The sequence below is a fragment of the Episyrphus balteatus genome, chromosome 3 (genome assembly GCF_945859705.1).
Source record: "Episyrphus balteatus chromosome 3, idEpiBalt1.1, whole genome shotgun sequence".
NCBI classification, from domain to species: domain Eukaryota; kingdom Metazoa; phylum Arthropoda; class Insecta; order Diptera; family Syrphidae; genus Episyrphus; species Episyrphus balteatus.
Window position 1 is genome coordinate 92,211,368 of NC_079136.1, and position 14,651 is coordinate 92,226,018.

At 30.7% G+C, this 14,651-nt stretch overlaps 1 long non-coding RNA gene across 2 annotated transcripts; it reads right to left on the bottom strand.

Moving 5' to 3' along the window:
- Positions 1 to 4,397: 4,397 nt before the first annotated feature.
- Positions 4,398 to 5,103, bottom strand: LOC129916578 (uncharacterized). Of its 2 annotated transcripts, none has more exons than XR_008772507.1 (3): positions 5,003 to 5,103; positions 4,600 to 4,937; positions 4,398 to 4,507 (listed from the first exon to the last, which is right to left on the bottom strand). It is a non-coding gene; the product is annotated as an uncharacterized LOC129916578 (long non-coding RNA). The 2 variants fall into 2 exon arrangements; XR_008772508.1 differs by having other exon boundaries at positions 4,600 to 4,934; positions 5,003 to 5,102.
- Between the last annotated feature and the right edge of the window lie 9,548 nt (positions 5,104 to 14,651).

Sequence of the window (14,651 nt, forward strand, 5' to 3'; positions counted from 1 at the left end):
ATGCAATCAATTTTAATTTTTTGCATAGCCTGGGTCCCGAGTATACTTAGCTCAAACTAGATTCTTTTAAAATTTTCGAAATTTCGTCCTGTTTTTTGCAACTTTTGACGTTTTTTTTTTTAAATAGAGCTTTAAAAAAAAAATATATAAATAAAAATATGTAGTGTTGTTAATGGTATATTTATCATTAGGTATACGTTTACCGTTTGTTGAATTTGCTTTTGAATCAGAAAAACCAGAATATTATATGAAGACACCTCTAGAGCGAGTAGTTTTTACTCTTTGTCGGCCTATAAAAAAAAAGCTCCACGATGCTCCACGTTCATTTTAGTATTAATTTAAAGCTTATGATAAATACTATTTATAGTGTTAAAAAAAATAACCCATTTTGACCCATTCTCCCATAAGAGCTTCTTGAGTGTAGCAATGCGTGTCACTCAAACAGCACTTGAAATCGGCTTCTGGTATTACCAGTTTTACATTATAAGAGGTCTAAGTAGTCATCACTGATAAGCCAAAAAATAAAGAAAAATCAACAATTTAATAAAAAAGGAAAAATATCCAAAAACGATATGAATTTTTTTTTTTTTTCAAAATTTAACTTTTTTTTGAAAAATTTTAATTTTCTTTGGTTTATCTAAAATTTAAACGGTATTTAATAATAAAATGTTCAAATAAACTCAAAAGAATTTGATTTTGCTCATAATCACCCATAGTTATAAAACAGCGGCACATTTTCTAAAAAACCGTAAAAAGGCCTATTTTGATTGCTTTTCTAAAATGATCTCAAATGCAAGAAAACATTTTTCTAACAAATAAAACTTAATTTATTTGTAGAGAATCAAATGAAACTTTCAAATGTATCCTTAAATTCTCTTTAAAAAGATCCGTTGTTGAGATATTGATAGTCAAAGTCAAAAGTATGGTTTTTGGTTTGATGACTGATATTGCAATCTAAAAAAATCGTAGAAGTTTGAAACAAAAAGAATCTTAAAGCCAAATATTGCTAAAAATAAAAATCATTTTTTCGAAAAAAATTTTCCAACTTTTTTTAGAGAAAAGTAAAAACAAAAAAAAATTGGAAAATGTTGGTATTTGAATAATTAAAAAGATTTAGCTATTTTACCATTAGAAATAAAATATTTAGTTTAAAAATAGAGGAATGTAGCTTTCACATGCTTTTTGTTTTGTCATGATACGATCATTTTTATACTATCTATCGAAAATCACTAAAAAAATCACAATTTTTTTTTGTTCCCTTAATTTTTTGGGCTAGTGTAGTAAGTATAAATTTAAGGTGCTATAATACTTATAAAACTTTTTAATTATTTGCTTTTTCAAAGCCTTATTTGTATTCAGTTAAAGTATAAAGAAATTAACATCACTAAAAACAAGGAAAGGAAACAAAAAGAGTGAATATATTAATCAATGCAACTTTTGAAAAAAAAATAGTAATTTTAAAGTACGACACACAATTTTTTAATCCCAATGAGAACTCATTTTATTTAATGTATATACGAAATTTCAATCAAATCGGTCCACCCGTTCAGTTTTTATAGGTTTTTTCCACTTCCTCCATATAAGGGAACCACTGTGCGTCCGTCGTCAAAAAAAGCTGTACATGAAGCTGCAGCCTAAACGATAGACGGATTTTCTTGAAATTTGGTACAGATGATTTTTTCGTAATTTCCAAGGTTGGTTTTTTTTTGTTTTTTAATATCTCGCTTAGAACATATACCTCCCATACAAAGTGTTCGAGGTATTGCAATTTTCTTGAAAACGGCTCTAACGATTTTGATTAAATTTGACCCACGTTATACTGTACGTAAATCTAACAAAACTGCGTTTTTAGTTTTTCTCAAAAAATACGTATATAGTGAAAATATGATATTACAATTTTTTTTAAATCGCTGATGTCGGCTCTTCCCGTGCATCGTTAATGAGTTATTGCAATTTTATCGAAAACGACTCTAACGATTTGGATTAAATATAACACACTTAATGTTGTACGTAAATCTAACATATTTGCGTTTTTAGTTTTTCTCAAAAAATACCGATAACGGAAATATGGCGTAAGAAAATATAAAAAAAAGATTACATATTTTTGCATTTCTTATGAAATTCCTTAAAAAATCAAATTATAACCAATTCAAAATATTTTTCCAAAAAAGCTTTGACATAAAAGGTACTTTTATCATAAGAGCGAGTACGTGCGGCCCCAGTCGTGCATTGTATTATGTTGAACTTTATAATTATTTTATTTATTAATTTAATATGAACTTAAAGAAGCAAAACAAAGAAGGTAATAAATAAAAGAAGTAAAGTTATTTGGTATAATAGCCCTGTTCCATTTGAGGTGGTAGTCTACTAATAGTAGATATTTTTGATAATTTAGTACTATCATCTACGCATACTCTTCTTCCCGAGTAAATACGATTTGTATTGAATTCGTTGAAAATGCGTTCCATTGAAAATCCCTATATGGGCGGAGGAGGCAAAATACTGTTGCCAAGTAGGGAATTTTTGAAATTTAACAAAAACTGCATTAAATCGAAAACCGTAAGGATTTGGGATGAACAAGTTACCAAATTCTGAGACCCATATAAGTTGGCCTATCACCATATTTCGTTTGATCCATTACTTTTGGGACACCCTGTATATTTCGGATTAAACATCAAAAAGAATTTCATTGAGACTTTCACGTTATGCATTTGACTTTTTGCGCATTAACTTGCCGAAAGTGAAATTAGGTGTTCTGCATTTTTTCACTCATTTAGATTTTCTGATGGAATTCAATTCACTTTGTTTCTGTTCGTGAATTTGGTACCTTTTGCAATGAATCTAAATTAACCTAATTCATTTTTCTTTTATACTTTGCAATAATATCGCCCATTCTCTGCATTTCACTAACATATTTGATTTTTCTCACAAAATTTGTCTTCTTATTTTTTCTTTAAAATTTTGCTTTTTTTCCATTAAAATTTCCAATAAAATTATGTATATTTCCATGTTCAATGCAGCAGTGATTTCACTTTAGTAACAAAATAAAAATGGATGATCCTTCAGTTTTGACAGTTCGAAGTTTTCGAAATCGATTGAAATGAAGAATATGATATTTCATTTCACTTAAATTGAAAAGTGATTTCGATTCACTTTCGGTCGATTTGCGGAACATGTTCATTGATATCGAAAATAGTGATGTGTTTCGCTCAAAAACTACACTAAACACTTTGGAATTCAGCACATGACAAAGTTCGAACAAAATAAAGGTACTTTGAACCGCAGCACAGCGTTTCACTCTCGATCAAAGATGAATAAAAAACAGAGGCAAATTTTAGTTAGGTACATTTTAAAAATTTTGAAAAATTTTCCAGTCCCCTCCAAATTCTTTTCTGGATACGCCCTGATAAGGATAATTTATACCTCATTGTCGATCCTTAATACAATTGCTGATCGGCGACCAATTTCAGAGTTTGTAATTACGTAACTTTATCGACTAGAAAATTAATTTTTCTTATGAGAGAGAAATCAAAGGAATATATAGAATTAGAAAGTCCTTTTCTCTTTTCTATTTTGAGAAAAAGATCAAGTAAGAATGCTCGTCTTCGTATACTGAGAAGTTTAATAGTTTGGTTTCTTTTTCCACAGATAACCATTTCACCGTGTGAGAGCTAGGTACAAACAATAAAAAAAAAACTGGAAAACATTTACCTACAATGATTTTTGTTTGTCCATTTCAATCGTGTATGTCGACTATACCGACTTGTTGATTAAAATCTGAACAAAGTTCATCAACCCCAAACGCAACAACAACAAAAAAAACGACACACAGACAAGAACCGTATCAAAGTTAGCCCCAACCAAACAAAAAAAGTTACACAGCAAGGAGTTTTATGTCCCATCTCAAAGTCAACGCCAGGGCACGTCGTATAAAACAAACGAGCATTTCGAAACCCTGAGACTGAGACCACTTCGATGGTAACAATAGCAATGCAACGCGCTGGAGGATAAAAGAAAATACGATGCACTCTTCTCAAAGAGGATGCTCATTTTAACAGCCTGGCACATGTACTACCTTCTATTCAATTCACTCGCCCTCCTCTTGGAAGGAGCTGTGAAACCATGCAAACTCAAAGTCAACACAATTTTAAAATTAGAAGGAGGCTCATCGACCGGAGCAACCGATATGTGCACAGGAACAAAGCAGGATAACTTTAGTAGATATGTATATTTCTCTTCAATATCCTACGAATAGATTCTAAATATAGACCTTTGCTGTGGAGTAGATACATATAACTTCCAGAAGATCAGATGGAGACCCTCAAGGGAAGATGATTGCACGTTGCATATATAATCCCCTTGGATCTTTTTTTAAAGACGATCGACGCGATGCGACGCGGGGAGAAGGGACAAGAAAAACTCATTACTTTTCTGCCAGCAGACACATAAAAAGGATGAGTCCTTTTTCTATTTTTAGTCATTCAATCCTTTAAGGCCCTCCACGATCCTGAAAGAAGTAGTAACAAATGCGTTGGTTTTTTTTTTAAACGTAGCGTGGGTTTCTATAGGTATATGTGGTTGTATCATTTTTGTATATACCCTTTTGCTTTATCCTCGATCGGGCGACGAGGCATTGATGCTCTCCATCCAGCCATATGAAATCTCTTCGTGTCGGTCGCTCGTCCTCCTTGTTCACTGAAGATGACGACGACGACGTTCCTGCGCAGGAGGATTTTGTTGCCTTTGCAGCACTTCGTTGCGGCGCGCACAGTTTATTTGTTTATTTATACATTCATTTGGTGATGTTGAACGAGGACACAGCAGGGCAGGAACGAGGGAATCGCATTGAAGCTGGCCCTCTCGTTTCATCGTCTTGATGTTTTATCAAAGGAAACAATTTTTGAACGTTCCTTCTGGAGGATATCATAATGCTGCTGCTGCTGGGGGATAAAGAATGCTCTTATAGGAAAATGACTCAACATTTTAATTTTTTTTTTGTTACCATGAGTTCAGAAATAAATATACAAAATTTCAACTGAAAAAGGATTGTGGCATTAAAATCAAGACAACAAAAAAAAATTTTAAAGAAGGAGAGAAACAAAGTAAATAAAATATTTTGTATGCCATCCATATCCCTGTGCGCACAGGTAGTGGAGTATTAAGAAGTGTCTTTATACGTGGTTTAGAACTGGTTACACAGGTTGGGTATGAAGAGTTGAGATTGTTTTTATAGAACCTGTTTGAGAGTATTGAGGCTATATCTTTAGTTGCTTTTCCCCCACAATGTCCTTTTTGGAGGAGCTGGACGATATTTATGTAAATATAAATAAAAAAAAAATAAAAGTTCCTATATGCTCTGAAGATAGAAAAGGTAAGGTATGGTTATAGGTAATGGATTTATGTATATAATTTCCTTTTTATATGCTATCAAAATGCGTATATCTATAGGTGGTAGGTACCTTTCTAGCTCATAAATAGTTTTAAGGACTTTTTCTCGTTTTTGTTTATGTTATTTTCTGTTTCCTTTTTGCTGGAAACAGGATAATAAATGAGAGCGTTTGTTTTCTTCTTTTGGTAAGACTGTACTTTGGAATACCAATAAGATCGGTGTAGGTATTCCTTGTACATTTCTTCATAATATGATACAAGCTTGACAAAATGAAAAAGCAAGATTTCGGAATCGATAGTTTTGCTACAGTCAAAACTGACAAAACCCTCATCGGGTAGCATAAAATCTGGTTTACGCCAGTACTGCTGCATTTAGGATAAGGATAAGTTACGAAGGTTAGCATTCTCCGTAACTGTCGTAATCCGTTATCGAAACCGAAACTACACCTCGGATAACAAATGATCACATCTTGTCGACTTTGGACAAGATGGTTTCCTGAATGTGAGGACATTTCTCGCGCGACAAATGAAGGACCTTACAATAGCGAGAGAGTTTATGCGGTTTAAGATAAATGTCTTGGGATTTATTGAAGTGACATGCAGTGGTTGGGATCGGGCAAGCAAAACTCACCAACACGTAACACTTTAACAACTCCACTCCCGCAAAACAATAATTGCTAACTAAAATCGTTATCAGTGGCCTTATTTAATGGAAACCCTTAGGGCCCTAGGACTTGGTGAACGGATCATCCAAGGCCAGATTCCAATGTTCATAATAGATGAGGTAAATTGACTTCCTCGAGACCACCATCAAGTAGTAGCTATACCTAAAAATTGCGTTCAGCTGCAGTTCGGAGTGCGAATTGGTTACCGGTTGCCCAAGTTAAATAACGATATATTAAAGGATTCTGCCACCCTCTAAGAACAATCAGCAGCCGAGAACCCGACTCGATCGAAACCCACTATGGAGTGCTTAGAGCAGACATGTCAAACTCAGTGGTTAATTGGGGCCAAAACAGCGAGATCTAAATTGGTATGTAGTAGAGTAACTAAAGCAAATTATTAGGGAACCCGGCCGAAAAGCTCTGATTTTGACGATTTTTTTTTTCAAACGTAGGTAATTAAAAATACTTTAAAGTCTATAGACTAAAAATTGCCGGTCTTGCCGTATTGTTTTTTTAAATTCTTCCATCGTTTAAGCGATAAATGCAATTTTCTAACATTCTGACCTCAAACGCAAAAAAAATATTTTGAAAACAACGGCAACACCTACAATATTTTAAAATACATTTTTAAAAAGCCAGAAGCTCATTTTTATCTCTTAAATTTAAATCCACTAAATTTAATAAAGACTTTTTGAACAAATGGTCCTCAAACTCAGAATTAAAAAAAAAAATGTTATTAGAAAAATTTAAAATGACTTTTTTCCAAACTTTTTCTAATAAAATATGAATTTATTTAAAAAAAATTTTTGGCCATAAATATTATCAGTTGAATTTCGAAGCAAAAAAGGTAAAATATATCACACTTTTGAAAAAAAAAATGAAAAATTACTTCAATTTCAATGGTTTTTTTTATTAAAACTGAATTTTTGCATTGAAATAATTAATTTTCTCAAAGACTGTGGTAAATAGGAACTTTAAATTTTTGCTATTTAACTTTCAACAGTAAGGGTTATTAAATGAATAAAATATAATTTTATGTTTAGATGTTGGACTTAAAAAAAAAAATAAGTTACATTTTTTTTCAAAACTTTTATTAAAAAAAGTTCTTCGAAAATGAAATACTTTTTAATTTTTTTCATAAACCGTAATACATGTTGACATTTCCTCTTATAATTTGAAATCATAATAAATGCAGCCAAAAAAATTTGAAAATAAATGCATTTTATATTACGACCAAGTTTAAAAAACGACATGTTAAAATTTTTTCAATAATTTTTTTTTCAAAAATCTGAGTTCAATTACCATTCTTTCAAAAGCCTTTCATTCAATTAACTTAATTTTAATTTTACATATATGACTAAGCTTCTAGCTTTAAAAAAATGTATATTTGAATATTGTAGGTGTTGCCGTTGTGTTCAAATATTTTTTTTTGTGTTTGAAGTTAATTAATAAGAAAATTGCATCTATCGCTTGAACTATGGAAGATTGTCCCTCACTCCCATACATTTTTTTTCCTTGAATTTCCTAGACAATCTTTTGGCATCAATTAATTTATGAAATTTAAGAAAAATTTTTGAAAAAAATTTGTTTTTGTTCACAAAAATCTTCAATTAAATTTAAAAAATCAAAACGGCAACACCGGCAATTTTTAATCTATAGACTTTAAAGTATTTTTAATTACCGACGTTTGAAAAAAAAGATCATCAAAATCTAAGCTGTTCGGCCGGGTTCCCTAATATTGCCAATTTTTGAGCTTTAGTTACTCCACTAATGGGTCGCAAAAAAATTTATAAAAATATAATATAAAAATAAGAAGAATTATAACATTAATGTTTTCTTCCTGATACCTAGAATCTCTCCTTTACTACCATTTTTTTCAACAGACCAATGTGTAAGTTAGGCTTATTTCTTTTAATAATAAAATTATCTGCTTGCATCCGAAGGTTGTATGAAATTTGCAAACGATGTTATATGGCAGTTTTTAAATTGTCCCAAATCTGACTGAAAAGACTTATAAAATCCGGTCATATCCACTTCATAGAAATTTGGATCTTACTTCGGAGTCACACTAAAAATCGCATGCCTCCATTTCCATATCATTCGACATTGATTCTAATTTTTATGTTAAAAAAAAAAAAACAAAGAATGCTATACCTAGGGCATTCATGATTTAAACTAGCATAAAGGAGCATCTTATCGATAATTTGTATGGGACCTAAAATTTAGCTTGGATCTGTGTACCAGGCTTTAAGCTCAAAATTATTAAAAATGTCGCAAGTTTGACATGCATGGCTTAGAGCAGGCATGTCAAACTCAATGGTTACGCAGGGCCAAAACAGCGAGATCAAAATTTGTATGGGCCGCAGAAAAAAGTAAAACTAAAATTTGTATAAAACAAATTTATAAACAAAAAACCGGAAAATTATAACATTAATGTATTCTATTTACCATGTTTTTTCTAAGACAAGGGTTAGTTATGCTGGATCTTATAGGTAACTCATTCCTCTTAATGACTTAAATAACAGCTTGCATCGACAGGTACATTTAACAGGATAAAAGCGAAGAAAATCAAGAGAACTTGTCTTTCAAAGACATAAATCTACAAGCCTTTTTTCATATTCAGTATTAAAGTTTAAATTTTTTTGTGGATTAGTTTTGATAGGACCGGCCACCGATGCAAACTTACCTAAATTTGACATATTGCATGCTGGTGTTAAAGTTTTTATCATCAAAACCTAAAAAAATTCCCAAGACCCATAGCCGTTTGGTAGATTAAATGAGAATATTCGCTTTCTAATTCACCTTAAGAAATCACAGAACTTCCCGTGATTTACGCCACGAGATTTTATAAACTTTATAATTTTGTTTTTAAGTACATGTTCCATACTTATTTATTTGTTGATTAGAAAAGCACAATATCTAAATTATAAACTTAAACTCAAATTTATTAAAAATGTGGACTGGGCCGCAGAGTTATGCGTTGTGGGTTGTATGCGGCCCGCGGGCCGCAAGTTTGACATGCCTGGCTTAGAGTAATGTTTCCATTTAAGGGCTCTATTTCATAGCTTACAACATTGTCTACATCAACGATCAACTACATCTACATCAATGACTTTAAACATTAATTGCGGCGGCGGCGGCCTGTTGGACTTCCCGAAGCACTTTTTTGAACATTTGCACTATTCTCGACGTTCAATTGGACTCAACTATTGGCTTTTGAGGTTGCTGATGAAGTAAATGTTGCTGATGTAGTTGATGTATTAAGCGCTGAAACAGGACTCTGGTGTTAAAAGACTTGCGAGACTTAATCAAGGATCAGGAAGAGAACTCAGCTGAAGGCTCAGATAGCAGTTCCACAACCACAAGAAGAAGAGAAAACCGAGCTGGAATCTATATGAAGACGAATTAGATTCACCGCGGGTTACCATTACATGTCATAGTAAAAAAAAAAGAATACCTGGTAACCAAACATGATGCTTAACAAGCAGAATTCTGCACTGGAGATTTCTTTAATCACGTGAATACGCTAATGCTAAGGGCCAAAACGAAGAAAAAAGGATTTTTCCAGCGTCAACAGAGAGAGTTACATTGAGAAAGAAAAGAGGTCATATATAAATTCGATGGATTGAAATGACAGGTCTTGCTGATAATGCGAGCTTAATAGGTCTTAATGATTAAATCTAGCCTTTTTGATGAATCAAAAACACAATCTTTCCCATGTAAATCATATGGGAAATAGAAATTTGCGATGCGGCGGTACTTAATGTTAATATTAAGGGCTGAAACTTTTACAGTATTTTTTTTTGTCTTTTCCAACAATATTTTCGGTAATGCTTTGAACAAATTTTTTTTTTGAATCAGTCTAATAAAGAGAGTCATAAATTTTTTGAATGGTCATTAGTCATTATGTTGTACGTTCATTATGCCTTTGTGAAAAAGCTTATAGTTATAGGTCTCTATCTCTACAATTCTTAATAGTATTTAACTGTATTTCTGAAATGATTGAATATAATATACAAGTGTGTTCATTTGCAGTAAAATATTATTTTACTGCCAGAGAATAACACAACTCTTCTCTTCTTGGTGGATGCATAATTTTATTCTATATCTTCATAAAACAAAATTTAAAATTAAGACTATCCACCCTCTAATAACACAACCCTCATGTGTAGGTCTGGTCTAGTGAAGTGACTTATTTTTAAAAACCTTAGAAATCCCAGCATTGAACATTTAGATATAATTCTTCTTTATTAACAGTCCATGGGGGTTGAAATGACAAATCGCATTAAGGGATAAAAAAAAAAAAAAAAAAAAAAAAACAAATTATCTTTGCCTATTTTGTATTTATAAAATTTTAGGGGATGACAAATAAATAAACCCCTCCATAAAATGAAGGAAATCCTTCAATTGATTCGATCCTTCGTTTTCGTTTTTGTCTTCTAATTTAAATCAAGCGGGGGTAACAAACTGTCCCGGATCTGAAAACATATGCTTAAGAAAAACATAAAACATGCTGGTAGGTGTCCTAAAATTGAGAGTCAAATAGAAATACCGGTCTAACAAAAAAAAAAAAAACACACACATCCATAAAGAGTACATTGTACCCACACAAAATGTTTACGATGTCAAAGTAGTTATAATAGTTTTCTTCTAGGCATACTGCGCAAAGTCAATTGAGGATATACTATGCGCATCCGTCAGATTGATATTCCTTTTGTATAATAGTCTCTATACAAAAATTCCCCAATGCATCATAGAGCAGAGGATGGATACACTGGTGGTGGGTTATGTGTGCGAGAGTAGAATGTAGAAGTAGATCTTCATTCCTTTCCATCGTATCGTCTTGTTGTAGACTTGGTAGCGTTTCATTTTGTTGACTTTTGAAAATCATCTCCGGGTGATGTGAGTTCAATGCCCGATTTTCGAAAGAAAATTAAAGACTCCTTTCAATGCAGTTTAACAGCTCCTTTTACATTCCTTTCGTATTGTGGATTAAAATACATTATTTATTATCTCTTCACTGATTCTGTATTGGAGAGTTAGACAAAAATAATACAACTATTATTGCTGATCTGCCTTTTGGAGAAAAATATTTGTCTATATTTCGTTAGATACGACTTTGGAAAAAGAGTTTCCAAAATTTCACATGTACATGATTCTCTGTACATTTTGTATGTGAACAATATTTTGCATGCTCTAGAGGAGAGTTTACATTATGTTCGTATAACGAAATTGCGTAATTTTTTTTAACGACACACAAAGATGTCAATTTTCTCATCATCATCGCATGTCTAAAAATAAAAGAGATCAAAACGAGTGACCAGAGTGTGTATTGAACCACCTTCGACCTTTACTTGGTTATTTTTATGTTCGCATACTGAAGCTGAAGCTTGTTCGACATGAATGCAATGAAACCAGTGTAATAATTGAAATGTCACTCGAGGAAGTGACATTGTTAGTTCTGGGCAGCAGAAATGTGTGTCATCATGTTTGCTTGGATTACGTAAAAATGTGCACACATGCGGTTTTTTGTTTTTATAAATTGTAGCTGCAAGGTTTTCTCTTTTTTGCTTTCTATTTGAATTCGTATTCAAAGATCAACAAGTTTTTTTCTTTCTGGAAAGAGTTCAGTTTATTCCTTGAATTTAAGTTATTTCGGGAAAGCTTAATTTGTGAATAATTTATGAACCCTGAACCCTGTGTCTCAGTTTAAGTGTAGATCATGTGGAGGATAAAGGGATTAGTAGAAGTTATAAGTTATTTTGATACAAGAAAGTTATGATTTTTTTCTTTCTAATATTTTATACTACGAAAAATCGATTGCTAGACATCTTTTTATTTATTTATTTAATATATGTTAAATGCTAACATTAGAAATAAGCTTAAATACTAACAATGGAATCATTAAACTTAAACTCAATATATGAGTAATAATTGTCAATTAATCACAATAATTACATCTCAAGAATATACTTACCAAAAATGAGCTCTTTATATCATTTATTATAATTATTTATATTTATTAGTAGAGTAACTAAAGCAAATTATTAGGGAACCCGGCCGAACAGCTCTGATTTTGACGATTTTTTTTTCAAACGTAGGTAATTAAAAATACTTTAAAGTCTATAGATTAAAAATTGCCGATGTTGCCGTATTGTTTTTTAAAATTAAAATTAAATTTTTTTTTGAACAAAACCATTTTTTTTGCTTAAATTTCATAAAACAAATGATAGCAAAACATTCTCTAGGTAATTTAAGGAAAAAAATTATGAAGGAGTAAGGGACAATCTTCCATCGTTTAAGCGATAAATGCAATTTTCTCACAATCTGACTTCAAACACAAAAAAAATATTTTGAAAACAACGGCAACACCTACAATATTTTAAAATACATTTTTAAAAAGCCAGAAGCTCATTCTTATCTCTTAAATTTAAATCCACTAAATTTAATGAAGAGTTTTTGAAAAAATGGTCCTCAAACTCAGAATTTAAAAAAAAATGTAAAAAAAAAAAAATTTTAAATGACTTTTTTCCAAACTTTTTCTAATAAAATATGAATTTATTTTAAAAAAATTTTTGGCCATAAATATTATCAGTTGAATTCCGAAGAGGAAAAGGTAATATATATTACAGTTTAAAAAAAATTAAAAATTACTTCAATTTCAATGGTGTTTTTTTTATTAAAACTGAATGTTTAGGAACTTTAAATTTTTGCTATTTAACTTTCAACAGTAAGGGTTATTAAATGAATAAAAAATAATTTTATGTTTAGATGTTGAACTTTAAAAAAAAAATAAGTTACATTTTTTTCAAAACTTTTATTAAAAAAAGTTCTTCGAAAATGAAATACTTTTTAATTTTTTTCATAAACCGTAATACATATTGACATTTCCTTTTATAATTTGAAGCCATAATAAATGTGGCCAAAAAATTTTGAAAATAAATGCATTTTATATTACGACCAAGTTTAAAAAACCACATGTTAAAATTTTTTCAATAATTTTTTTTTTTCAAGAATCTGAGTTGAGTTACCATTCTTTCAAAAGTCCTTAATTCAATTAACTTAATTTTAATTTTACAAATATGACTAAGCTTCTAGCTTTTTAAAAATGTACATTTAAATATTGTAGGTGTTGCCGTTGTGTTCAAATATTTTGTTTTGTGTTTGAAGTCAATTAATAAGAAAATTGCATCTATAGCTTGAACGATGAAAGATTGGCCCTCACTCCCATATATTTTTTTTCCTTAAATTTCCTAGACAATCTTTTGGCATCAATTAATTTATGAAATTTAAGAAAAATTTTTGAAAAAAAAAATTTTTTGTTCACAAAAATCTTCAATAAAATTTAAAAAATCAAAACGGCAACACCGGCAATTTTTAATCTATAGACTTTAAAGTATTTTTAATAACCGACGTTTGAAAAAAAAGATCATCAAAATCTAAGCTGTTCGGCCGGGTTCCCTAATATTGCCAATTTTTGAGCTTTAGTTACTCCACTATATATTATTTTATCAGATTTTTCTTTTTACAAATTATTTTTTGTTATTATTTGTTTTTATTTTTCAATTTTCTCAAAAACTAGAAGACATAGAAACATATAGTTTTCACTGTTCGATAAGAAATCAATTGAGGCAGTTTTCTGTGTGAGTAATTTTTTTATTAAAATTCACAGTCTGGACAAAAATAGTATAAAATGACAAATGAGTTTTTAAAAATTTTTGTTCGCCTATTTTAAACTTTGAAATCGATTATTTCAAAAACTATTTATTATAATAAATTAATTTAAAAATTAAAATTAAATGTGCAATTTTGCCTTTCGGAAATGGTATCATTTATTACTGTAAGTGTTGCCGTTGTTTTTCAATAATTTGTTTTTATTTTGATAATTTTTTTTTAGAAAACTGCCCCTCCCACCTAAACGGGGTTAGATAGACCTCCCTCCCAAAGAAAAAAATGTTTGTATTAGCTCCTCTACAAAAATCCGTTATCAAATCCTGGCGTCCAAGTTATCCTACTACGTGCCGAAACAACATTTTTGTTCTATACCTTAAAGTTCGAATTTCTGTATCTGGGTTGAAATCGAAAATTTTTTTTTCTAAGCCAATTTTAAACCGATTTTCATAAAAAATACCTCGTTTGATTTGGAAATAAATATTATTTTAGAATATATTTTTAAAACAGCATGTTGTTGTGAAAATATATACTTTAATTTGATGTCGAAGTTGGATAAATGACGAAAAAAATGTTTGAACTTTGACAGCTTATAAATTCTAGGTGGTTTAACCCAGTTACATGTTTTATAGGTACATTGGTAAAAATGTATATTTATTTTCTATTATAAACTGTAAAAAATCGAAAATGGGTAAAAATTTGACGTAGCTAAATTTTTTTCCAATGGGGTAAGGTCAAAAAAACCTTTTTTTTGCCCCTAACTCCAGATTTTGGGGGAGTTAGGGACTTTTTTAATACCGTTTCGTAATCAGTGCGACTTGCTCTATAAAACGTGATAGGTCTCCTCCCGCGTATATTTTAAAACCTCATTTTTGTAACACCGTGTTATTAATAAAAACCTTTAATGTTGAAACGTCAAAAATGTAT